Source organism: Leopardus geoffroyi, chromosome X (genome assembly GCF_018350155.1).
Source record: "Leopardus geoffroyi isolate Oge1 chromosome X, O.geoffroyi_Oge1_pat1.0, whole genome shotgun sequence".
NCBI lineage: Eukaryota > Metazoa > Chordata > Mammalia > Carnivora > Felidae > Leopardus > Leopardus geoffroyi.
Window position 1 is genome coordinate 70796154 of NC_059343.1, and position 26749 is coordinate 70822902.

Consider the following 26749-nt stretch of genomic DNA (forward strand, 5'->3'; position numbering starts at 1 on the left):
GCTTTCTTACACCATACACAAGAATAAATTGAAAATGGATGAAAGACCTAAATGTGACACAGGAAACCCATCAAAATCCTAGAGGAGAACAAGCCATAAGCTGTGACATAAGCCATAGCAACTTGTTACTAGATATGTCTCCCGATGCAAGGGAAACAAAAGCAAAAATTATTGGGACTTCATCAAAATAAAAGCCTTCTGCACAGTGAAAGAAACAATCAACAAAACTAAAATGCAACCTAAGGAATGGGAGAAGATGTTTGCAAATGACATATATGATAAAGGGTTACTATCCAAAATGTATAAAGAATTTACCAAACTCAACACCTAAAAAAAACAATCCAGTTAAGAAATTAGCAGAAAACATGAATAGACATTTTTTTCAAAGAAGACCTGCAGATGGCTAGAAGACACATGAAAAGATGCTCAACTCTGAAACACAAATGAAAACTACAATGAGATGTCACCTGACACTTTTTAGAATGGCCAAAATTAACAACATAGGGAACTGCATGTGTTGGCAGTGATATAGAGAAAGGGGAACCCTCTTATAATTTTGGTTGAAATGCAAACTGGTGCAGCCATTCTGGAAAACAGTATGGATGTTCCTCAAAAAGTTAAAAATAGAAATAACTACAATGCAGTAATTGCACTGCTAGGTATTTACCCAAAGAATACAAAAATACTGGTTCAAACATACATGCACCCTGATGTTTATAGAAAAATTATCAACAACAGCCAAATTATGAAATGTCCATCAACTGATAAATGAATATATATATATATATATATATATATATATATATGGATATATGAAGGGATATATATATATGGGATATATATATATATATATATATATATAATGGAATATTATTCAGCTATAAAAATATCCATATATATTCATGGATATACATAATGGATATATATTATATATATATACATAATATATATATATAATGGAATATTACTCAGCCATAAAAAATGAAATCTTGCCATTTGCAGGGCACCTGGGTGGCTCAGTTGGTTAAGCATCCAACTTCAGCTCAGGTCACCATCTCACTGTTCCTGAGTTCTAGCCCCTCATTGGGTTCTGTGCTGAGAGCTCAGAGCCTGGAGCCTGTTTCAGATTCTGTCTCCCTCTCTCTCTCTGCCCCTCACCCACTTTCACTCTGTCTCTTTTTTTGTCTCAAAGATAAACATAAAAAATAACAGAAGTCTTTCCATTTGCAATGATATGGATGGAGCTAGAGAGTATTATCTTAAGTGAAATTAGAGAAAGACAAATACCATATGGTTTAACTCATATGTGGAATTTAAGAAACGAAACAGAGGATCATACATGGGGGAAAAAGAGAAGCAAACCAGAAAACAGGCTATTATCTATAGAGATGAAACTGAGGGTTGCTGGAGAGGAGGTGGGCTGGAGGGGGTGTTAAATGGGTGATGATTATTTAAGAGGACACTTGTGATGAGCAGTATGTGTTGTATGTAAGTGATGCATCACTAAATTCTACACCTGAAACTAAAAGGAAAAAAAAATAAACAGGAAGACAAGTACCATATGATTTTATTTATATGTGGAATCTAAAAGAGAAAATAAATGAACAAACAAAAGCCAGTTTTTTATTGAGTTAGTTTTTGTTGTTGGGTTGTATATTAGGTTCTTAAGTCTGCCATAACAAAGTGCCACAAACTGAGTGGCTTAGGGAAAAAAAAACATTATCTTATATGTCTGGAAGCTAAAATTACAAAATCAAGTTTTTAGCGGCACCATACTCCTTCACAATGCTCTAGAAAGAGGATTTTTTTCCTTGCCCTTTCCAGCTTCTGGTAACTGCAGGTGTTTGTTGGCTTGTGGCAGCATAATTTCAATCTCTGCCTCCATCTTCACTTGATGTTCTCTTTGTGTCTTCTCACATAGTCTTCGCTCATTATCTCTGTGTTCAAATTTGCCCTTTTTATGAAGACACAAGTCAAATTGGATTAGAGAACACCCTAGTAACTTCATTTTAATTTAATTACTTCTGTAAAGACTATTCCCAAATAAGTTCACATTCAAGGTACTGGGAGTTAGGAGTTCAACATACCTGTTTTAAGAGATACAATGCAACCCATAACAACTTGTATTAGTTTTTGTATATTCTGAATGCTAGAAAATTATTAGAAATATAATTTGCAAATACTTTTTTGGATTCTATAGGTTGTCTTTTCATTTTGTTGACAGTGGACTTGGATACCAAAAAAAAATTATTTTTTTATTTTAATTGAAGTATAGTTGACATCCAATATTATATTAGTTTTAGGTGTACAACATAGTGATTTGACAATTATATACATTATAAAATGCTCACCAAAATAAGTGTAGTTACTACCTATCACCATACAATACTATTACAATATTATTAATTATATTCCCTATGCTCTACTTTTTGTCCCCATGAGGTGTTTATTTTATAACTAGAAGTTTGTATCTCTAAATTTCCTTCACCTATGCCACCTATGCCCCATTCTCTACACCCTGCCAACCACCACTTTGTTCTCTGTATTTATCACTCTGGCTTTTGTTAATTTCTTTGTTTTTAGATTCCATGTATAAATGAAATCACATGATACTTATCTTTGTATGACTTTTTTCACTTAGCATAATACCCTCTAGGTATATCCATGTTGTTCTTAATAACAAGATTTCATTCTTTTTAATAGCTGTGTAATATTCCAGTGTGTGTGTGTGTGTGTGTGTGTGTGTGTGTGTGTGTATCACATCTTTATCCATTCATCTATCAGAGAGGACACTTGGGCTGTTTCCATAATTTGGCTATTGTAAATAAATTTTCAATAAACATATGGGTGCATGCACCTTTTGAATTAGTGTTTTCATATTCTTTGAGTAAATACCAAGTAGTGTGATTACTGGATAATATGTTAGTTCTATTTTTAATATTTTGAAAAACTTCCATATTGTTTTCCACAGTGGCTGAACCAGTTTGCATTCCCACCAACAATGGAAAATGATTCCTTTTTCTTTACATCCTCACCAATACCAGTTATTCTTCTATTTTTGATGTTAGCCATTCTGACAGGTATGAGGTGATATCTCATTGTGGTTTTGATTTGCATTTACCTGATGATGAATGATGTTAAACATCTTTTCATGTGTCTGTGGGCAATCTGTTTGTCTTCATTTGCAAGTATCTTCTCCTATTCAGTAGTTTCCCTTTTAGTTTTGTTCATAGTTTCCTTTGCCATGCAGCTTTTAATTTTTATGTAGTTTCAATAGTTTATTTTTTTCTTTTCTTTCTGCCACGTCAGGAGACATATCTAGAAAAATGTTATGGGGAATTACAGAGACATTACTGCCTGTGCTATCTTCTAGGATTTTATGGTTTCAGGACTCACATTTAGGTCCTTAACTCATTTTGAATTTATTTTTATGGATAGTGTAAGAAACTGGTCCATTTTTATTCTTTTCATGTAGCTGTCCAGTTTTCCCAACACCATTTTTGAAAGACACTGTCTTTTTCCCATTGGATATTATCTCCTGTTTTGTCAAAAATTAATTGACCATATAGTTGTGAGTTCACTTCTGGATTTTCTATTCTGTTCCATTGATCTGTTTCTGTTTTTGTACCAGTATCATATTGTTTTTCTCACTACAGCTTTGTAACATAACTTGAAGTCTGAAATTGTGATTCCTCCCACTTTGCTTTTCTTTTTCAAGATTGCTTTAGCTCTTCAAGGTCTTTTGTGATTCCATATAAGTTTTAGGATTATTGGTTCTAGCTGTGTGAAAAGTGCTGATGGTATTTTGATAGGGATTGCATTAAATCTGTTTATTGCTTTGGGTAGGATAGACATTTTAACAATATTTGTTCTTCCTATCCATTAGCATGGAAAATCTTTCCATTTGTGTCATATTCAATTTCTTTCATTATTGTTTTATACTTTTCAGAGTAAAGGTCTTTCACATCCTTGGCTTAGTTTATTCCTAGGTATTTTAATATCCTTGGTGCTGTTGTAAATGGGATTGTTTACTTAATTTCTCTTTCTGCTGATTCATTATTAATGTATAGAAATTCAACATATTCCTGTACATTGATCTGTGTCCTATAACCTTACTGAATTTATCAGTTCTAGTAGTTTTTTGATGGAGTCTTTAGGGTTTTTTGTATATAGTATCATGTTATCTGCAAATAGTGAAATGTTACTTCTTCCTCACCAATTTTGATGCATTTTATTCCTTTCTCTTGTCTCATTGCTGTGGCTAGGACTCCCATTGCTATCTTGAAGAAAAATGATGGAAATGGACATCCTTGCCTTTTTCCTGACCTTGGGGGAAAAGCCCTCTATGGTTTTTCACCATGGAGTTTGATGTTAAACTGTGGTTTTTTTCATACATGGCCTTTATTATGTCAAGGTATGTTTCCTTTAAACCTACTTTGTTGAGGGCTTTTATCATGAATGGATGTTGTACTTTTTTAAATGCTTTTTCTGCATCTATTAAAATTATCATGTTTTTCTTTCTCATATATATGTGATCTATCTCATTGATTGATTGGTCAATGAACCACTCTTACATCCTGGTACACACTTGGTGGTGGTGAATGATTTTTTTTAATGTACTGTTGGATTCAGTTTGCTAACATTTTATCCAGGAGTTTTCCATCTCTCTTCATCAGAGATATCAGCCTGTGGTTCTTTATGTTAGTGTCTTTACATGTTTTTTTGCTGGGAATGGCCAGCAAACCATGGGCTGACAGATGAAAGATTACTCTACACTTTGCTGAGAAAGAAAGAAGGCATGGGGGGCAATGTTCACAGATGAAGACCCCCTTTGCCTCAGTCACATTCTCATTTATTGCAGTGTCATGCCAATCACAAGTCTCAGTTGGCTTGTTGTGTACAGAGGGCATATAACATTTTGGGCATGCAAAAACAAAGGGTGCGTGACTTAAAGGTGAGCAATCATAAGAGACTAATGAAATCATAGATATACAACAAGGATCTATGTGTCCTATTGTTTTGCTAAACTTTGTATACAATGTATAGATGATGGAGTTCCCCAAGGACTGCAGAAATACCTGGGAGGGCCTTCCCAGGGAATTCCACAGTCAGGGCAGTTGCCACAGGCCTTCAGCATTCCAAGAGACCCACGCCTCTCCCAAGCTTAACTGCAACCCACTAGAAATCTCTGTGTTACATTTTAGCTAGCCAAGCATTGTGTATAATCTTGTCATCCTCAGTAATAACCCCAACAGTTTTTGGTATCAGGGTAATTCTGGCCTTACATAATGAATTTGGATATTTTTCCTCTTCTTTTTTTTTGGAATACTTTGAGAATAATAGGTATTTTTTGTCCTTTACGTGTTTGTTAGATTTTACCTGTGAATTCTAGTCCTGGACTTTTGTTTCTTGGGAGTTTTTTTTTTATTATTGATTAAGTTTCATTGCTGAATTTAGTTCAGATTTTCTATTATTGAGTTTGGGGAAGTTATATATGTTTCCAGAAACTTATCCATTTGTTCTAGGTTAGGACATAATTTTGGTTAGTACTCTTTTATGAGCCAATACTTCTGTGGTGACAGTGTTACTTTTCCTCTTTAGTTTATTGTTCTGTTTATATATTTCTTTTCTTGTTATGAATATGGCCAGGGATTTATCAATTTTGTTTATCTTTTCAAAGAATCAGCTTTTGGTTTCATCAGTTTGTTTCTGTCTTTTGTCTCTGTGTCATTTATTTCTGTTCAAGTCTTTATTTCTTTCCTTCTACTCACATTGGGCTTTGTTCTTCTCTTTCTAGTTTCTTTAGGTGTAAGGTTAGGTTTTTTATTTGAATTGTTTCTTGTTTTTTGAAGTAGGTCTGTATTGCTATATGTTTCCCTCTTACAAATGCTTTTGCTGCATCCTGAAGATTTGGAACCATTGTGTTTCCATTTTCATTTGTTTCCATGTATTTTTAATTGTTTTCTTTGATTACTTTGTTGACTCATTAGTTGTTTAGTGTTATGTTGTTTAGCCTCCACACGTTTGTGTTCCAATCATTTTTCTTGTGATTTATTTCTAGTTTCATACCATTGTGGTCAGAAAAGATGCATGGTATGATTTTAATCTTAAATTTATTGATACTATTTTATGGCCTATCATGTGATCTATTCTGGAGAATGTTCCGTGTGCACCCCAAAAGAATTTGTATTTTGTCATTTTTGGTGGAATGTTCTGAATATATCTGTTATATCCATCTCATCTAATGTGTCATTCAAAGATGCTATTTCCTTAGTGATTTTCTTCCTTGATGATCTACTGATTGATGTTGTGAGATATTTAAGTCTCTTACTATTACAGCATTACCATCAAGTTCTTTCTTTGTGTCCTTTAATATCTGCTTTATGTAATTAGGGGCTTCAGTGTCGGATGCATAGATATTTAAAATTGTTATATCCTCTTCTTGGGTTGATCCCTTTAACATTATGTACTGTCCTTTTCTGTCTTTTGTTATAGTATTTGTTTTAAAATCTACTTTTTTTCTGACATAAGTACTGCTGCCCCAGATGTTTTGCTTCCATTTGATCGGCAAATGTTTTTCCATCCCTTCACTTTCTGTGTATGTGTATGTGTCTTTAGGTCTGAGATGAGTGTTTTGTAGGCAGCATATAGATAGATCTTGTTTTTTATCCATTCCACCACCTTTTGTTTTCTTATTGGAGCGTTTAAGCCTTTTACATTCAAAGTAATTATTGGTAGGTATGTATTTATTGTCATTTTGTTATTTGTTTTCTGATTGCCTTGCAGTTCTTCTCTGTTCTTTTCTCTTGCTCTCCTTATTGTGATCGATGATTTTCTGTAGCAATATATTTGGCTTTCTTTCTCTTTATTTTTTGGGTATCTATTATAAGTTTTTAGCTTGGAGTTACCATGAGGTTCTTATATAGCATCCTAAGTACATAGCAATCTGTATTAAGTTGATGGTCATTTAAGTTCAAACATATTCTCAAAAAAGAACTTCTTTCTTCTTTTACTCTTTCCTCCACTTTTTATATATATGCTGTCATATTTTACATCTTTTTATTCATAATTTTCTCTTGTCTAATTTTGGCCATTTCTTTTCCACTGAAAGTCCCTTTACCATTTCTTGTAATCCTGGTTTAGTAGTGATAAACTCCTTTAACTTATCTGGAAACTCTATTTCTCCTTCAAATCTGAATGATAATCTTGCTAGGTAGAGTATTCCTGGTTGTAGCGATTTTTTCCCTTTTAGCAGTTTGAATATATCATGGCATTCCCCTCTGACTTGCAAAGTTTCTGCTGAAAAATCAGGTAATAGCCTTATAGTTCCCCTTTTGGTAACTTTTTATTTCTCTATTGCTGCTTTTAAAATTCTCTTTACCTTTACCTTTGACATTTTGATTATTATATATCATGTTATAGATTTCATTGAGTTCACCTTATTTGGAATCCTCTATGCTTCTTAGACATAGGTATCTATTTCCTTTTCTTTTTGTATTAAATATAATTTATTGTCAAATTGGTTTCCACATGACACCCAGTCCTCATCCCAACAGGTGCCCTCTTCAATGCCCATCACCCACTTTCCCATCTCCCCCACCCCCTATTAACCCTCAGTTTGTTCTCAGTATTTAAGAGTCTCTTATAGTTTGCATCCCTCCCTCTCTCTTTTTCCCCCTTTCCCTCCCCCATGATCTTCTGTTAAGTTTCTCAGGATCCACATATGAGTATAAGCATATGGTATCTGTCTTCTCTGAATTATTTCACTTAGCATAATACTCTCTAGTTCCATCCACATTGCTGCAAGTGGCAAGATTTAATTCTTTCTCATTGCCATGTAGTATTCCATTGTATATATAAACCATATCTTCTTTATCCCTTTGTCAGTTGATGGACATTTAGTTTCTTTCCATAATTTTTCTATTGTTGAAAATGCTGCTATAAACACTGAGGTACATGTGCCCCTGTGCATCAGCACTCCTGTATCCCTTGGGCAAATTCCTAGCAGTACTGTTGCTGGGTCATAGGGTAGTTCTATTTTTAATTTTTTTGAGGAACCTCCACACTGTTTTCCAGAGTTGCTGCACCAGTTTGCATTCCCACCAACAGTGCAAGAGGGTTCCCGTTTCTCCACATCCTCGCCAGCATCTATAGTCTCCTGATTTGTTCATTTTATACACTCTGACTGGCGTGAGGTGGTACCTCAGTGTGATTTTGATTTGTATCTCCCTGATGAGGAGTGACATTTAGCATCTTTTCATGTGTCTGTTGGCCATCTGGATGTCTTCTTGAGAGAAGTGTCTATTCATGTCTTCTGCCCATTTCTTCACTGGATTATTTGTATTTCAGGTGTGGAGTTTGGTGAGTTCTTTATAGATTTTGGATACTAGCCCTTTGACTGATATGTCATCTGCAAATATCTTTTCCCATTCCATTGTTTGCCTTTTAGTTTTGTTGATTGTTTCCTTTGCAGTGCAGAAGCTTTTTATCTTTGCTGAGGTCCTGATAGTTCATTTTTGCTTTTAATTCCCTTGCCTTTGGGGATGTGTCGAGTAAGAATCTATTTCCTTTTCTATGTCAGGGAAGTTTTCAGCTATTATTTCCTCAAATAAGGTTTCTACTCCTTTTTCTCTTTCCCTTCTGGGAATAATTTGAATTTTTGTTCATTTGATGTTGTCCAAGTGATCCCTTAACGTGTCCTTATTTTTTAAATTATTTTCTCTTTTTACTGTTCAGCCTGAATGCTTTCTATTGCCCTTTTTCCACATTGACTCAGGGTCATATGTATTGATGATACACTTGGCAGCACAGATGAAGCTGAAATGGGTGCAAGCTAGGTGCCCCAGGGTGTTCCGTGGAGAAGGCGTCCTGGTGGGGCAGCTGGAGCTGAGGCAGTGTGTAAGCTGGGATGTTCCTGAGCTTTTTGTACAGAGGACACCCTGGCAGAATAGCTGAAACTAAAGTGGGTGCAAGATGGGGGTCCACAGGCTCTATGCATATAGAGTACCTGGATACAGTATCTGATGCTGATGTGGATACAAACCAGGGTGTTCCAGGACTCTCCACGCAGAGGGTACCCTTAAGGGGTGACAGAAGCCATTCCAGGGTACAGTTTTGGAGTTTCTAGGGAGGTACCCTGATAGGAAAGCTGAAGCTAAATCAGCATGGGCTGGTGGGGTCCCTAGAATCCATGGACAAAATGTGTTCTGACCGGATAGCTGAAGGTAAGTCGAGTAGAACCTGGGATGTCACAAGTTGTTTAGCACAAGCGTGCCTTGTTCTGGTAACTGGAGATGAGGCTGTTATGGCCAGGTGTGTTCTTGGGGTCTTTTCACACAGGGTGCCCTGGTGGGGGTCACTGAAACTAATGCAAGCACAGGCCAAGGATTCCCAGAGTATTTTGTGCAGAGAGCACTTTAGCAGGGTGGCTGGATATGAAACAGATGTCTAAGATGTTCCAGAGCACTCTGCATGAGGAGTGCCCTAGCAAGCTAAGGCCAAAATGTTGTGGGCCTGAAGTTTTCCACAGTGCTTTACACCTGTGTCACCTTGATGCAAAGGCTGAGGTTGTAGTGAGCACTAGCCAGGAGTGTCCTGGCATACACCAACCTCTGTGGTAACCTTGGTGAGGTAACTGGGGCTGGTATTGGCTATGGGCCACAGAGGTGGCAGGCAGATTAGGGCACCCGGACTATGCACTGTACTTTCAAGGTAGGGGGGAGTGTAGGCCATTTCCATAAGGCCTTCCCACCTGAAGAAAGTTCCAGTAGCTCCTCCAGCCATTTGGCAGAATTCTAGTTCTGCCTTTTTTATATGCTAGTGGCTGTTTTAAACTGTGGCTTTTGAAACAAGAGAAAAAGGGGGAAAGAGAAAAGAAAAAAGTCAAGAAAAAAAACAGCTTTATTCACTCACTCATTCATTCATTCGGTCGTGGGCCCAGCTGGGACTGGTATGGACTTGCAGACCTGGGACTTGCTGACGTGGTAAGCTGGTTTCTCTGACCATTCCCATAGCTCCTCTGCCCTTTTGCCCAGCGCAGCCAGAGCTGGTGTGAGTTTGTGAACCCTGGACTCACTGAGGTGGCAATCCAGTTATGGCATCCATACCCTGTTCAGGTATGCACTTTTAAGGTGGAAGGGGAATGTAAACCTGTAATTCTCCAGTCCCTATGACCCAGAGAACTTTTCAACAGTTCTTCTAGCTGTTTTGTGGAGTTCTGGAGTTGTCTCTTATATGTTAGTTGCTCTTTTAATTGCAGTTTTTTTTTTTCTATGCCCAAGGATAGAGGAGTCTGTTCCTAGTCCCTCATTACTATCATTCCCCACTACAGTTCCCAGAATGGAGGGTGGGGTTTTTCTCTGTTACGATGTCTCCATCTTTCTTGATGTTCTTTGTGCCTCTCTATCTTTTGTTGTACAGAAGCTGTTTAGTCAGCCCACAGTTCTTCAGGAGGAATTATTCTATACACATGTGCAATTTGATGTGTTCCATGAAGGAGATGAATTCAGGGTCTTTCTACATTGTCATCTTGGACTGGAACCTGAATGTAGCATTTTTAATTCTCAAGTATATTTGTTAGTGCTAAAAGTCTTGGAGTACCTAAGTGACTCAGTTGGTTAAGCACCCAACTCAATTTCGGCCCAGGTCATGATCTCACCAGTTTGTGAGTTTGAGCCCTGTGTCAGGCTCTGCACTGACAGTCTGGAGCCTGCTTAGGATTCTGTCTCCATCTCTCTTTGCCTCTGTCTCTTTACCTCAAAATAAGTAAATAAACTTAAAAAAATCTTTATTCCATCTATGTACCCTCTTTTATAACTTTCTTCCTTCTCAGGTCTTTTTAATTCTGTCTATTGCTTATTCAAACTGTTGTCCCTTGACCCTGGTTGCTGTGGACAATGCTTGTTTCTTTAAATGCTTTTAATAAAATCTATCCAGGACGCTCCTCAGCCATGGGAATGCTCCAAGTTGGGCAAGGAAAAATGAAGTTCTTGCAGCAATCCATCAGGGAGCCAACAGACAAGTTGAAACTCACAGCTACAACTCTGTAAAAATACTAAATATCTTGCTCCCTCTCATAATAGCAACTTTCACTGTCAATGAAGGCTGTCATCCTCATTGTCACCATTGATCTGCAGTATGGAAGATAACTGAGCAGTTTAAATGCCACGGCACTTTTTATTAGAAAGCAACAGCTTTCTTCATCAAGCTTTGTTTTGATTTTTGTAAGTTTTTTATTCCGTATTTCTTTCTTTTTTTTTTTTTTACTAGTTTAATCTGGTTTTTTATTTGAAGAAATCACATTCACATTTAGTGCTTTCTTTGTTAATAATAAAAGAGTACTGATGCAGAAGCACATATGGCATACTAATTTAGTAAGGGCTGGTGTATCCCAAATAAAGTGTAACTTTTTATGAAAGGAAAAGGCAAACTATCGCCTGTAGGCCAAATCCTGCCTGCTGTCTATTTCTTTTTTTCCCCACTATTTTTTAATATGAAATTTATTGTCAAATTGATTTCCATACAACACCCAATGCTCATCCCAAAAGGTGCCCTCCTCACTACCCATCACCCACTCTCCCCTCCCTCCCACCCCCCCCCCATCAACCCTCAGTTTGTTCTCAGTTTTTAAGAGTCTCTTATGCTTTGGATCTCTCCCACACTAACCTCTTTTTTTTTTTCTTCCCCTCCCCCATGGACTTCTGTTAAGTTTCTCAGGATCCACATAAGAGTGAAAACATATGGTATCTTTCTCTCTATGACTTATTTCACTTAGCATAACACTCTCCCGCTCCATCCACGTTGCTACAAAAGGCCATATTTCATTCTTTCTCATTGCCACGTAGTATTCCATTGTGTATATAAACCACAATTTCTTTATCCATTCATTGATTCCGTATTTCTGAAGAAGTTGATTTTAATAGCTTTTGCTACCTCATGACTTGCTTTGCAGAGGTATGGAGTCCTGTAATGTCTTTTTACTACTCCAGTTTTAGTGATATCAGCCCTCTTGTGTAGTTTTTAAAAGTAAGGTATTTTGAAATATCATTAGTAAGAAAAACTAAAAAAAAAAAAAAAACCTCAATTATATAAGTATTCTGATTTCTATATAACAAAATTATAAGCTTATCAATTTTTTTTAAAACATTTACTAAAGGGACACCTGGGTGGCTCAGTCAGTTAAGCGTCCGACTTTGCCTCACGTCATGATCTTACAATTTGTGAGTTTGAGCCCCATATCGGGCTCTGTGCTGACAGCTCAGAGCCTGGAGCCTGCTTTAGATTCTGTCTCTCCCATTCTCTCTGCCCCTCCCCCACTGATGCTCACACACTCTCTCTCTCTCAAAAATAAATAAACATAAAAAAATTTTAAATAAACATTTATTAAAAATTGAGAATCATGAAAATTCGGTAAATGGAAGAACTCTCAGTAAAAGCACTGCTGTCTTTTTACTATCTTCATATTTAATTTCTAAATCTATGCCTAACACTAAAGAAATTAACAAACACTTCTTTTTTTTTTGTTTGACTACTGACAGTGTTTTTATCCACCCAATAAAATAACGTTGTAATCCCACCCACACCCCTTACCGTCCACACCTGTTGGCACCAGCCCAGAACAGCTCCCCACCCCCAACCCCCTCTGATGTGGCTGGAGCTTGAGGCTTACAGGGCCAAAAACACTGCAGACTGGAGACTGGAACAGCTTGGAGATGGTGGATAATAGCTATTCGAGTCTGCAATTAAAAATGGTATTTGTGGGGCGCCTGGGTGGCGCAGTCGGTTAAGCGTCCGACTTCAGCCAGGTCACGATCTCGCGGTCTGTGAGTTCGAGCCCCGCGTCAGGCTCTGGGTTGATGGCTCAGAGCCTGGAGCCTGTTTCCGATTCTGTGTCTCCCTCTCTCTCTGACCCTCCCCTGTTCATGCTCTGTCTCTCTCTGTCCCAAAAATAAATAAACATTGAAAAAAAAAATTTAAAAAAAAAATAATAAAAAATAAAAAAAAAATGGTATTTGTTGTTCTCTGAGGTATTTCACTTAGAATAATACTCCCTAGCTCTATCCATGTCATTACACATGGCAAGATTTCATTCTTTTTAATGGCTGGGTAATATTCTTTATATTTATATATATATATATATATATATATATATATATATACACACACACACACACACACACACCCCATATCTTCTGTATCCATTCATCAGTTAATGGACATTTTGGCTCTTTCCATAATTTGGTTATTGTTGATAATGCTGCTATAAAACACTGGGTGCATGTATTCCTTTGAATTTGTATTTTTGTCTCCTTTTTGTAAATACCCAGTAGTGAAGTTGTGGGATCCTAGGGTAGTTCTAATTATTTTCCAAGTTTTAATTTCAATTCCAGCTAGTTAACATACATACAGTGCAATATCAGTTTCAGGTATAGAATTTAGTGATTCATCACATACATACAACACCAGGTGCTTATCACAAGTGCCCTCCTTAATACCCATCATCTGTTTAACCCATCCTCCCTATGCCCTCTTCCTCTCCAGTAGCCATCAGTTTCATCTGTATAGTTAAGAGTCAGTTTCTTGGTTTCCCTTTCCTTTTTTCCCCTATGCTTATTTATTTTCTTACTTAAATTCTGCATATAAGTAAAATTCCATGGTATTTTTCTTTCTCTTATTTCACATAGCATAATACTCTCACATTGTTGGCAAATGGCAAGATTTCATTCATTTTTTATGGCTGAGTAATATTCCATTACATATATATATATATATATATATATATATATACCACATCTTCTTTATCCATTCATTAGTCAATGGACATTTGAACTCTTTCCAAAATTTGGTTATTGTTGATAATGCTGCTATAAACATTCTGGTGTATGTATCCCTGTGAATTAGTATTTTGTGTCCTTTGGGTAAATACCTAGTAGTACAATTGCTGGATCCTGGATAGTGATATTTTTAACTTTTTGAGGAACCTTAATACTGTTTTCCAGAGTGGCTATATCCATTTGCATTCTCACCAACAGTGTAAGAAGTTTCCCTTTTCTCCACATCCTCACCAACACCTGTTGTTTCCTGTGTTGTTCATTAGCAATTCTTACAGGTGTGATATGATGTCTCATTATAGTTTTGATTTGTATTTCCCTGATGATGAGCGTTGTTGAGCAGCTTTTCATATATCTGTTAACCATCTGCATGTCTTTTTTGGAAAAATGTCTATTCATGTATTCTGCCCACTTTTTAAATGGATTGGTTTTTAGGTATTGAGTTTGACAAGTTTTTGTATATTTTGGATAGTAACCCTTCATCATATATGTCATTTGAAAACCTATTCTCCCATTCCTTAGGTTGTCTTTTAGTTTTGTTGACTGTTTCCTTCACTGTTCAGGTTTTTATTTGGATGAAGTCCCGATAGTTTATTTTTGCTTTTGTTTCCCTCACCTGTGGAGACGTGTCCAGTAAGAAGTTGCCACAGCAGATTTCAAATAAGTTACTGCCTGTGTTCTCCTCTAGGTTTTTGATGGTTTCCAGTCCCACATTTAGGTCTTTCATCCATTTTCAATTTATTTTTCTGTATGGTGTAAGAAAGTGGTCCATTTTTGTTCTTTTACATGTTACTGTCCAGTTTTGCCAGCACCATTTGTTGAAGAGACTTTTTTCCATTGGACTTTCTTTCCTTCTCTATCAAAGATTAATTGACCATATAGATGTGGGTTCATTTCTGGGTTTCCTATTCTGTTCCATTTATCTATGTGTCTGTTTTTGTGCCAGTATCATACTGTATTGATCACTACAGCTTTGTAATATACCTTGAAGTCCAGAATTATGATGCCTCCTGCTTTGCTTTTTAAGGATTGCTTTGGCTCTTTGGGGTCCTTTGTGGCTCCATACAAATTTTAGGATTGTATGTTCGAGCTTTGGGAAAAATGCTGGTGGAATTTTAGTAGGGATTACATTAAATGTGTATATTTCTTTGGGTAATACAGACATTTTAACAATATTTGTGCTTCCAATCCATGAACATGGAATGCTTTTCCATATGATTTCACTCACATGTGGAATTTAAGAAACAAACAAGCAAAGGGAAAAGAGAGAGGCAAACCAAGAAACAGACTCTTAATTATAGACAACAAACTGATGGATACCAGAAGGGGAGTAAGTGGGAAAATGGGTTAAATATGTGATGGGTATTAAGGAATGCACTTGTGATGAGCACCAGGTGTTGTACATGAGTGTTGAATCACTGTATTATACACCTGAAACTAATATTACACTGTGTGATAACTAGAATTTAAAGAAAAACTTTTAATAATGGCTTCCAATAAAACTACATTGCAAAAAATGGGAAAGAAACAGAATGGAAAGAATAAAAAAAGTAGAAGAGGCATACCCTGAAGAAGTTTGGTGGAAAAAGTACTGAACCAATGTATAGTGAAAGGGAAGATGGAGTATTTCCTGAAGTGTAAAGGACTTACAGATGCTAATAATACTTGGGAACCTGAATAAAATTTAGATAGTCCAGAGTTAATTGAAACATCTTTTTTAAAAACAATAATGTTTATTTATTTTTGATAGACTGAGAGACAGAGTGTGAGAGAGGCAGAGAGAGAACGAGACACAGAATCCAAAGCAAGCTCCAGGCTCTGAGCTGTCAGCACAGAGCCCTATGCAGGGCTCAAACTCACAAACCATGAGATCATGACCTGAGCCAATATTGGACACTTGATAGACTGAGTCATCCAGGCACCCCAAAGCATTTCTTAATTATCAAAAAGCTGACAAAGAAAAATATGGTACACAAAGAAAATATCTGACAGTGAATCTGATGATAAGAAAGCAAAGGAGAAAGAGATGCTGCTGCTAAGTCAAGAGATTTTGCCATAAGTCTTGATCCTGAATGAATAATTCATGCCACAGACAGCAGTGAAAAATTAATACTGCTCATGAAATGAAAGACTCAATGAGGCAGACTTAGTTCTGGCAAAAGAGGCAAATATAAAGTGTCCTCAAATTATAATTGCTTTTTGGGGGTGCCTGGGTGGCTCAGGTGATTAAGCATCCAACTTCAGCTCAGGTCATGATCTCGCAGTTTGTCAGTTTGAGGGCTGTGTTGGGCTCTGTGCTGACAGCTCGGAGCCTGGAGCCTGCTTTGGATTATGTGTCTCCCTCTCTCTCTGCCCCTCCCCTGTTCACGCTATCTATCTCTCAAAAATAAACATTTGAGTCTTTCCACCTTGCTGAGTGTGGCAGCTCGAGGGGCCTTCACCACCACGCACTGGGTCCTCACAGAGGACAGGAAGATCCAGCAGCAGTTCCCGTGCATTTCCAAACCATCGTGTGCATTTTTAAAAAACACAACTGAAGATGGTGATTCCTGGGGGACTCAGAGGGGAAGATGGCAGCATAGGAAGACACTGGGCTCACCTCGTCCTGCTGATTGCTTATATTCCATCCACATCTGTGTAAATAACCCAGAAAACCACCAGAAGGCTAGCAGAAAGGACTCTCAGGAGTGAAGCATAGTCAAAAGGACCACAGAAGAGGATATGAAGGGCGGAGAGGCAATGCATGCTACACGGACTGGTGTGAGGGAGCCAGAGCAGTGGAGGGGAACCCCACCACGCAAGGCAGAGCCGCTGAAGCCTGGTTTGCAAAAGCGGAGGGGCCAGACTCCGTGAGTTCTGACAGCCAGCGGGACTTAACATCTGGAATGTTAAAAGTAAACAGCTCTGCTCTCAGAGAGTAGGGAGGGCAAGAGAACACCAGGAGGGAGAGTTGTTGGGCCCTGGAAGACAGAGCTCAGTTCTGACGGGGAAGAAGGGCACTGGAAAGAGCCATCTCCCTCTCCCATCCCCCAGCCAAAATTCCAAAGGAACCAGTTCCCATCACTGAACTTGCATCACACAAATGCCCAATGCTGTGCTTCAGCGGATCCATCCCTCCGATGGGCCTGCCTCCCTCCCAGTGCTGCAGGGCCACTCATACAGGGGACCACTGAAGGCAAAGCTAGCTGAGCCTGCCTCTCCCACCCCTGTGCACCTTCTGGATCCACCGTGGCTAATACACCAGATCCCATAGAAGCAACACCACAAGCCTGGCAGTGTGCAAGTAGCCCAGACAGGGGCCACACCATTCCACAGTGAGTCCTGCCCCTGGGAGAGGGGAAGATAAGGTACACACCAGTCTGACTGTGGCCCCAGCAGTGGGCTGTGGGCAGATATCGGGTCTGACTGCGGTCCTGCCCACCAACACAAGTTACTCCTGACAGCACAGGGGAAGTGCCCTGCAGTTTGGAGCCACCACAGAGACTACCCAAAATGAGAAGTCAGAAGAATTCTCCTCAAAAGAAACTCCAGAAAGTAGAGACAACTAACTAATTGATCAAAAATGATTGAAGCAATACAACAGAACAAGAATTTGGAATAGTAGTCATAAAATTAATCGCTGGACTCGTAAAAAGTATAGAGGACAACAGAGAATCTATTGCTACAGAGATCAAGGGACTGAGAAATAGTCATGAGGAACTAAAAAATGCTATAAATGAGATGCAAAATAAAATGGAGGCGACCACAGCTCAGATTGAAAAGGCAGAGGAGAGAACAGGTGAATTAGAAGATAAAATTATGGAAAAAGAGGAAGCTGAGAAAAAAGAGAGATAAAAAAATCCAGGAGTATGAGGGGAGAATTTGAGAATAAGTGATGGAATCAAATGAAACAATATCCGTATCATAGGAATTCTAGAAGAAGAAGAGAGAGAGAAAGGCACTGATGGCATATGTGAACAAATCATAGTTGAGAACTTCCCTGACCTGGAAAGGAAAAGGCATTGAAATCCAAGAGGCACAGAGAAACCCCTTCAGATGTAACGTGAATCGATCTTCTGCACTACATAACATAGTGAAACTAGAAAAATACAAGGATAAAGAGAAAATTCTGAAAGCAGCTAGGGATAAACAGGCTCTAACTTACAAAGGTAGACCCATAAGAGTAGTGGCATATCTATCTACTGAAACTTGTCAGGCCAGAAAGGAATGGCAGGAAATCTTCAATGGGTGAAGAGAAGATATGCAGCCAAGAATCCTTTACCCAGCAAGTCTGTTATTCAGAATAGAAGGAGAGATAAAGGTTTTCCCAAACAAAAACTGAAGGAATTCATCACCACTAAACCAGCCCTACAAGAGATCCTAAGGTGGATTCTGTGAATGAAATGTTTCAAGGACCTCAATGTACCAGAGACATCACTACAAGCATGAAAGCAACAGTGACTCTAAACCCATAACTTTCAATAATAACACTGAATGTAAATGGACAAAATGCTCCAACCAAAAGACATAGGGTATCAGAATAGATTAAAAAAAAGACCCATCTATTTGCTGTCTACAAGAGACTCATTTTAGACCTGAGGACACCTTCAGATTGAAAGTGAAGGGATAGAGAACTATCCATCATGCTACTTGAAATCAAAAGAAAGCTGATCGATTCCTGGAAGATGGCGGTGTAGGAGGACGCTGGGCTAACTGCGCGTCCTGCTGATCACTTAGATTCCACCTACACCTGCCTAACTAACCCAGAAAACTGCCAGAGGATTAGCAGAATGGAGTCTCCGGAGCCAAGCGCAGACGAGAGGCCCACGGAGGAGGGTAGGAAAGGCTGCGAGGCAGTGTGCACTCCACGGACTGGTGGGAGGGAGCCGGGGCAGAGGGGCAGCCTGCCGGCCAAGCAGGGCCCCCGAGTCTGGCTGGAAAGCAGAGGGGCCTGATGGACTGTGTTCCGACAGCAAGCGCGACTTAGCGTCTGGGAGGTCATAAGTTAACAGCTCTGCTCAGAAAGCGGGAAAGCTGGAGGACAAAGGGAGGGAGAGATGCTGAGCCACCAGACAACAGAGCTCAGCTCAGCGGGAACAAAGGCACTCGCCAGTGCCATCTCCCTCGCCCATCCCCCAGCCAAAACCCCAAAGGGAACCAGTTCCTGCCAGGGAACTTGCTCGCTCCGCGCAAACACCCATCTCTGTGCTTCTGTGGAGCCAAACCTCCGGCAGCGGATCTGACTCTCTCCCGCGGCCACAGGGCCCCTCCTGAAGTGGATCACCTAAGGAGAAGCGAGCTAAGCCTGCCCCTCCTGCCCCCGTGCGCCTTGCCTACCCACTCCAGCTAATATGCCATATCCTCAGCATCACAAGCCTGGCAGTGTGCAAGTAGCCCAGACGGCCACGCCACCCCACAGGGAATCCCGCCCCTAGGAGAGGGGGAGAGAAGGCACACACCAATCTGACTGTGGCCCCAGCGGTGGGCTGAGGGCAGACGTCAGGTCTGACTGCGGCCCCGCCCACCAACTCCAGTTATACACCACAGCACAGGGGAAGTGCCCTGCAGGTCCTCACCACTCCAAGGACTATCCAAAATGACCAAACGGAAGAATTCGCCTCAGAAGAATCTCCAGGAAATAACAAAAGGTAATAAACTGATCAAAAAGGATTTAAATGATATAACAGAAAGTGAATTTAGAATAATAGTCATAAAATTCATCGCTGGGCTTGAAAACAGTATAGAGGACAGCAGAGAATCTCTTGCTACAGAGATCAAGGGACTAAGGAACAGTCAGGAGGAGCTGAAAACCGCTTTAAACGAGATGCAAAATAAAATGGAAACGTCCACGGCTCGGATTGAAGAGGCAGAGGAGAGAATAGGTGAACTAGAAGATAAAGTTATGGAAAAAGAGGAAGCTGAGAGAAAGAGAGATAAAAAAAATCCAGGAGTATGAGGGGAAAATTAGAGAACTAAGTGATACACTAAAAAGAAATAATATATGCATAATTGGTATCCCAGAGGAGGAAGAGAGAGGGAAAGGTGCTAAAGGGGTACTTGAAGAAATTATAGCTGAGAACTTCCCTGAACTAGGGAAGGAAAAAGGCATTGAAATCCAAGAGGCACAGAGAACTCCCTTCAGACGTAACTTGAATCGATCTTCTGCACGACATATCATAGTGAAACTGGAAAATACAAGGATAAAGAGAAAATTCTGAACGCAGCAAGGGATAAACGTGCCCTCACATATAAAGGGAGACCTATATGACTCGTGACGGATCTCTCTATTGAAACTTGGCAGGCCAGAAAGAATTGGCACGATATCTTCAGTGTGCTAAAGAGAAAAAATATGCAGCCGAGAATCCTTTATCCAGCAAGTCTGTCATTTAGAATAGAAGGAGAGATAAAGGTCTTCCTAAACAAACAAAAACTGAAGGAATTCGTCACCACTAAACCAGCCCTACAAGAGATCCTAAGGGGGATCCTGTGAGACAAAGTACCAGAGACATCACTACAAGCATAAAACATACAGACATCACAATGACTCTAAACCCTTATCTTTTTATAATAACACTGAATGTAAATGGATTAAATGCACCAATCAAAAGACATAGGGTATCAGAATGGATAAAAAAAACAACCCCATCTATTAGCTGTCTACAAGAGACTCATTTTAAACCTGAGGACACCTTTAGATTGAGAGTGAGGGGATGGAGAACTATTTATCATGCTACTGGAAGCCAAAAGAAAGCTGGAGTAGCCATACTTATATCAGACAAACTAGACTTTAAATTAAAGGCTGGAACAAGAGATGAAGAAGGGCATTATATAATAATTACAGGGTCTATCCATCAGGAAGAGCTAACAATTATAAATGTCTATGCGCCGAATACAGGAGCCCCCAAATATATAAAACAATTACTCATAAACATAAGCAACCTTATTGATAAGAATGTGGTAATTGCAGGGGACTTTAACAATCCACTAACAGAAATGGATAGATCATCTAGACACACGGTCAATAAAGAAACAAGGGCCCTGAATGAGACATTGGATCAGATGGACTTGACAGATATATTTAGCCCTCTGCATCCCAAAGCAACAGAATATACTTTCTTCTCGAGTGCACATGGAACATTCTCCAAGATAGATCATATACTGGGTCACAAAACAGCCCTTCGTAAGTTCACAAGAATTGAAATTATACCATGCATACTTTCAGACCACAATGCTATGAAGCTTGAAATCAACCACAGGAAAAAGTCTAGAAAACCTCCAAAAGCATGGAGGTTAAAGAACACCTTACTGAAGAATGAGTGGGTCAACCAGGCAATTAGAGAAGAAATTAAAAAATATATGGAAACAAACGAAAATGAAAATACAACAATCCAAATGCTTTGGGACGCAGCGAAGGCAGTCCTGAGAGGAAAATACATTGCAATCCAGGCCTATCTCAAGAAACAAGAAAAATCCCAAATACAAGTCTAACAGCGCACCTAAAGGAAATAGAAGCAGAAAAGCAAAGGCAGGCTAAACCCAGCAGAAGAAGAGAAATAATAAAGACCAGAGCAGAAATAAACAATATAGAATCTAAAAAAACTGTAGAGCAGATCAACGAAACCAAGAGTTGGTTTTTTGAAAAAATAAACAAAATTGACAAACCTCTAGCCAGGCTTCTCAAAAAGAAAAGGGAGATGACCCAAATAGATAAAATCATGAATGAAAATGGAATTATTACAACCAATCCCTCAGAGATACAAACAATTATCAGGGAATACTATGAAAAATTATATGCCAACAAATTGGACAACCTGGAAGAAATGGACAAATTCCTAAACACCCACACGCTTCCAAAACTCAATCAGGAGGAAATAGAAAGCTTGAACAGACCCATAACCAGCGAAGAAATTGAATTGGTTATCAAAAATCTCCCAACAAATAAGAGTCCAGGACCAGATGGCTTCCCAGGGGAGTTCTACCAGACGTTTAAAGCAGAGATAATACCTATCCTTCTCAAGCTATTCCAAGAAATAGAAAGGGAAGGAAAACTTCCAGACTCATTCTATGAAGCCAGTATTACTTTGATTCCTAACCCAGACAGAGACCCAGTAAACAAAGAGAACTCCAGGCCAATATCCCTGATGAATATGGATGCAAAAATTCTCAATAAGATACTAGCAAATCGAATTCAACAGCAAATAAAAAGAATGATTCACCATGATCAAGTGGGATTCATTCCTGGGATGCAGGGCTGGTTCAACATTCGCAAATCAATCAACGTGATACATCACATTAACAAAAAAAAAAAGAGAAGAACCATATGTTCCTGTCAATCGATGCAGAAAAGGCCTTTGACAAAATCCAGCACCCTTTCTTAATAAAAACGCTTGAGAAAGTCGGGATAGAAGGAACATACTTAAAGATCATAAAAGCCATTTATGAAAAGCTCACAGCTAACATCATCCTCAATGGGGAAAAACTGAGAGCTTTTTCCCTGAGATCAGGAACACGACAGGGATGCCCACTCTCACCGCTGTTGTTTAATATAGTGTTGGAAGTTCTAGCATCAGCAATCAGACAACAAAAGGAAATTAAAGGCATCCAAATTGGCAAAGCTGAAGTCAAGCTTTCGCTTTTTGCAGATGACATTATATTATACATGGAAAATCCGATAGACTCCACCAAAAGTCTGCTAGAACTGATACATGAATTCAGTAAAGTTGCAGGATACAAAATTAATGTACAGAAATCAGTTGCATTCTTATACACTAACAATGAAGCAACAGAAAGACAAATAAAGAAACTGATCCCATTCACAATTGCACCAAGAAGCATAAAATACCTAGGAATAAATCTAACCAAAGATGTAAAAGATCTGTATGCTGAAAACTATAGAAAGCTTATGAAGGAAATTGAAGAAGATATAAAGAAATGGAAAAACATTCCGTGCTCATGGATTGGAAGAATAAATATTGTCAAAATGTCAATACTACCCAAAGCTATCTACACATTCAATGCAATCCCAATCAAAATTGCACCAGCATTCTTCTCGAAACGAGAACAAGCCATCCTAAAATCCATATGGAACCACAAAAGGCCCCGAATAGGCAAAGTCATTTTGAAGAAGAAGACCAAAGCAGGAGGCATCACAATCCCTGACTTTAGCCTCTACTACAAAGCTGTCATCATCAAGACAGTATGGTATTGGCACAAAAACAGACACATAGACCAATGGAATAGAATAGAAACCCCAGAACTAGGCCCACAAAACTATGGCCAACTCATCTTTGACATAGCAGGAAAGAACATCCAATGGAAAAAAGACAGTCTCTTTAACAAATGGTGCTGGGAGAACTGGACAGCAACATGCAGAAGGTTGAAACTAGACCACTTTCTCACACCATTCACAAAAATAAACTCAAAATGGAGAAAGGACCTGAATGTGAGACAGGAAACCATCAAAACCTTAGAGGAGAAAGCAGGAAAAGACCTCTCTGACCTCAGCCGTAGCAATCTCTTACTCGACACATCCCCAAAGGCAAGGGAATTAAAAGCAAAAGTGAATTACTGGGACCTTATGAAGCTAAAAAGCTTCTGCACAGCAAAGGAAACAACCAACAAAACTAAAAGGCAACCAACGGAATGGGAAAAGATATTTGCAAATGACATATCGGACAAAGGGCTAGTATCCAAAATCTATAAAGAGCTCACCAAACTCCACACCCGAAAAACAAATAACCCAGTGAAGAAATGGGCAGAAAACATGAATAGACACTTCTCTAAAGAAGACATCCGGATGGCCAACAGGCACATGAAAAGATGTTCAGCGTCGCTCCTTATCAGGGGAATACAAATCAAAACCACACTCAGATATCACCTCACGCCAGTCAGAGTGGCCAAAATGAACAAATCAGGAGACTATAGATGCTGGAGAGGATGTGGAGAAATGGGAACCCTCTTGCACTGTTGGTGGGAATGCAAATTGGTGCAACCGCTCTGGAAAGCAGAGTGAAGGTTCCTCAGAAAATTAAAAATAGACCTACCCTATGACCCAGCAATAGCACTGCTAGGAATTTACCCAAGGGATACAGGAGTACTGATGCATAGAGGCACCTGTACCCCAATGTTTATAGCAGCACTCTCAACAATAGCCAAATTATGGAAAGAGCCTAAATGTCCATCAACTGATGAATGGATAAAGAAATTGTGGTTTATATACACAATGGAGTACTACGTGGCAATGAGAAAGAATGAAATATGGCCTTTTGTAGCAACGTGGATGGAACTGGAGAGTGTGATGCTAAGTGAAATAAGCCATACAGAGAAAGATGGATACCATATGGTTTCACTCTTATGTGGATCCTGAGAAACTTAATAGAAACCCATGGGGGAGGGGAAGGGGAATAAAAAAAGAGGTTAGAGTGGGAGAGAGCCAAAGCATAGGAGACTGTTAAAAACTGAGAACAAACTGAGGGTTGATGGGGGGTGGGAGGGAGGGGAGGGTGGGTGATGGGTATTGAGGAGGGCACCTTTTGGGATGAGCACTGGGTGTTGTATGGAAACCAATTTGACAATAAATTTCATATATTGAAAAAAAAAAAAGCTGAGTAGCCATACTTATATCAGACAAACTAGACTTTAAATTAAAGGCTGTAAGAAGAGATGAAGAAGGACATCATATAATAATTACAGGGTCTATCCATCAGGAAGAGCTAACAATTGTTAATGTTTATGCACCGAATACAGAGCCCCCAAATATATAAAACAATTACTCACAAACATAAGCAACCTTATTGATAAGAATGTGGTAATTGCAGGGGACTTTAATACCCCACTTACAACAATGGATAGATCATCTAGACACAGGTTCAATAAAGAAACAAGGGTCCTGAATGATACATTGGATCAGATGGACTTGACAGATTTATTTAGAACTCTGCATCCCAAAGCAACAGAATATACTTTCTTCTTGAGTGCACATGGAGCATTCTCCAAGAGAGATCAAACGCCGGGTCACAAAACAGCCCTTCATAAGTATACAAGAATGGAGATCATACCATGCACACTTTCAGAGCACAGTGTTATGAAACTTCAAATCAACCACAGGAAAAAGTCTGGAAAACCTCCAAAAGCATGAAGGTTAAAGAACACCCTACTAAAGAATGAATCGGTCAACCAGGCAATTAGAGAAGAAATTGAAAATATATGGAAACAAATGAAAAGGAAAATACAACAATCCAAATGCTTTGGGATACAGCGTAGGCAGACCTGAGAGGAAATTACATTGCAATCCAAGCCTAACTCCAGAAACAAGAAAAATTTCAAATACAAAATCTAACAGCACACCTAAAGGAAAGAGAAGCAGAATGGCAAAGACACCCCAAACCCAGCAGAAGAAGAGAAATAATAAAGAATAGAGCAGAAACAAACAATATAGAATCTAAAAAAAATTGTAGAGCAGATCAATGCAAACAAGAGATGTTTTTTTTTGAAAAAAAAAATTGATAAACTTCTAGCCAGGCTTCTCATTAAGAAAAGGGAGATGGGGGCGCCTGGGTGGCACAGTCGGTTAAGTGTCCGACTTCAGCCAGGTCAAGATCTCGTGGTCCATGAGTTCGAGCCCCGCGTCGGGCTCTGGGCTGATGGCTCAGAGCCTGGAGCCTGTTTCCGATTCTGCGTCTCCCTCTCTCTCTGCCCCTCCCCCATTCATGCTCTGTCTCTCTCTGTCCCAAAAAAATAAATAAACGTTGAAAAAAAAATGTTTAAAAAAAAAGAAAAGGGAGATGACCCAAATAGATAAAATCATGAATGAAAATGGAATTATTACAACCAATCCCTCATAAATACAAGCAATTATTGGGGAATACTATGAAAAATTATATGCCAACAAACTGGATAACCTGGAAGAAATTGACAAATTCCTAAGCACCCATGCACGTTGAAAACTCAAGCAGGAAGAAATAGAAAACTTAAACAGACCCATGCCAGGGAAGGCATTGAATCAATTTTCTAGAATCTCCACCCCGGGGGCGCCTGGGTGGCTCATTTGGTTAAGTGGCTGACTTTGGCTCAGGTCATGATTTCGCGGTCCGTGAGTTCGAGCCCCGCGTCGGGCTCTGTGCTGACAGCTCAGAGCCTGGAGCCTGTTTCAGATTCTGTCTCCCTCTCTCTGACCCTCCCCCGTTCATGCTCTATCTCTCTCTGTCTCAAAAATAAATAAACGTTAAAAAAAATTAAAAAAAAAAAAGAATCTCCACCCCGCAAAAAGGCCCAGGACCAGATGTCTTCCATGAGAATTCTACCAGACATTTAAAGCAGAGATAATATCTATCCTTCTCAAGCTGTTCCAAAAAATAGAAAAGGAAGGAAAACTTCCAGACTCATTCTATGAAGCTAGCATTATTTTGATTCCTAAACCACACAGAGACCCAGTAAAAAAAGACAACTACAGGCCAATATCCCTGATGAATATGGATGCAAAAATTCACAATAAGATACTAGTAAATCCAATTCAACAGCATATAAAAAGAATTATTCACCATGATCAAGTGGGATTCATTCCTGGGTTGCAGGGCTGGTTCAACATTCGCAAATCAATCAATGTGATACATCACATTAATAAAGAAAATAAAAGAAAAAACCATTTGATCCTGTCAATCAAGGCAGAGAAAGCATTTGACAAAATTCAGCATCCTTTCTTAATAAAAACCCTCGAGAATGTCGGGATAGAAGGAACATACTTAAACATCATAAAGGCCATTTATGAAAAGCCCACAGCTAATATCATCCTAAATAGAGAAAAGCTGAGAGCTTCCCCCCTGAGATCAGGAACATGACAGGGATGTCCACTGTCACCACTGTTGTTTTACATAATGTTGGAAGTTCTAGAATCAGCAAACAGACAACAAAATGAAATCAAAGGCATCAAAATTGGGAAAGAC

The 26749-nt window shown here is 39.0% G+C and overlaps 1 protein-coding gene and 1 pseudogene across 2 annotated transcripts in view; both read left to right on the forward strand.

Moving 5' to 3' along the window:
• The window catches only part of LOC123594530, a 414794-nt gene that overhangs the window by 375796 nt on the left and 12249 nt on the right, over window positions 1–26749 (forward strand). The gene's annotated exons all lie outside the window — the stretch shown is intronic.
• On the forward strand, window positions 15316–16366 carry LOC123595180 (annotated as a pseudogene).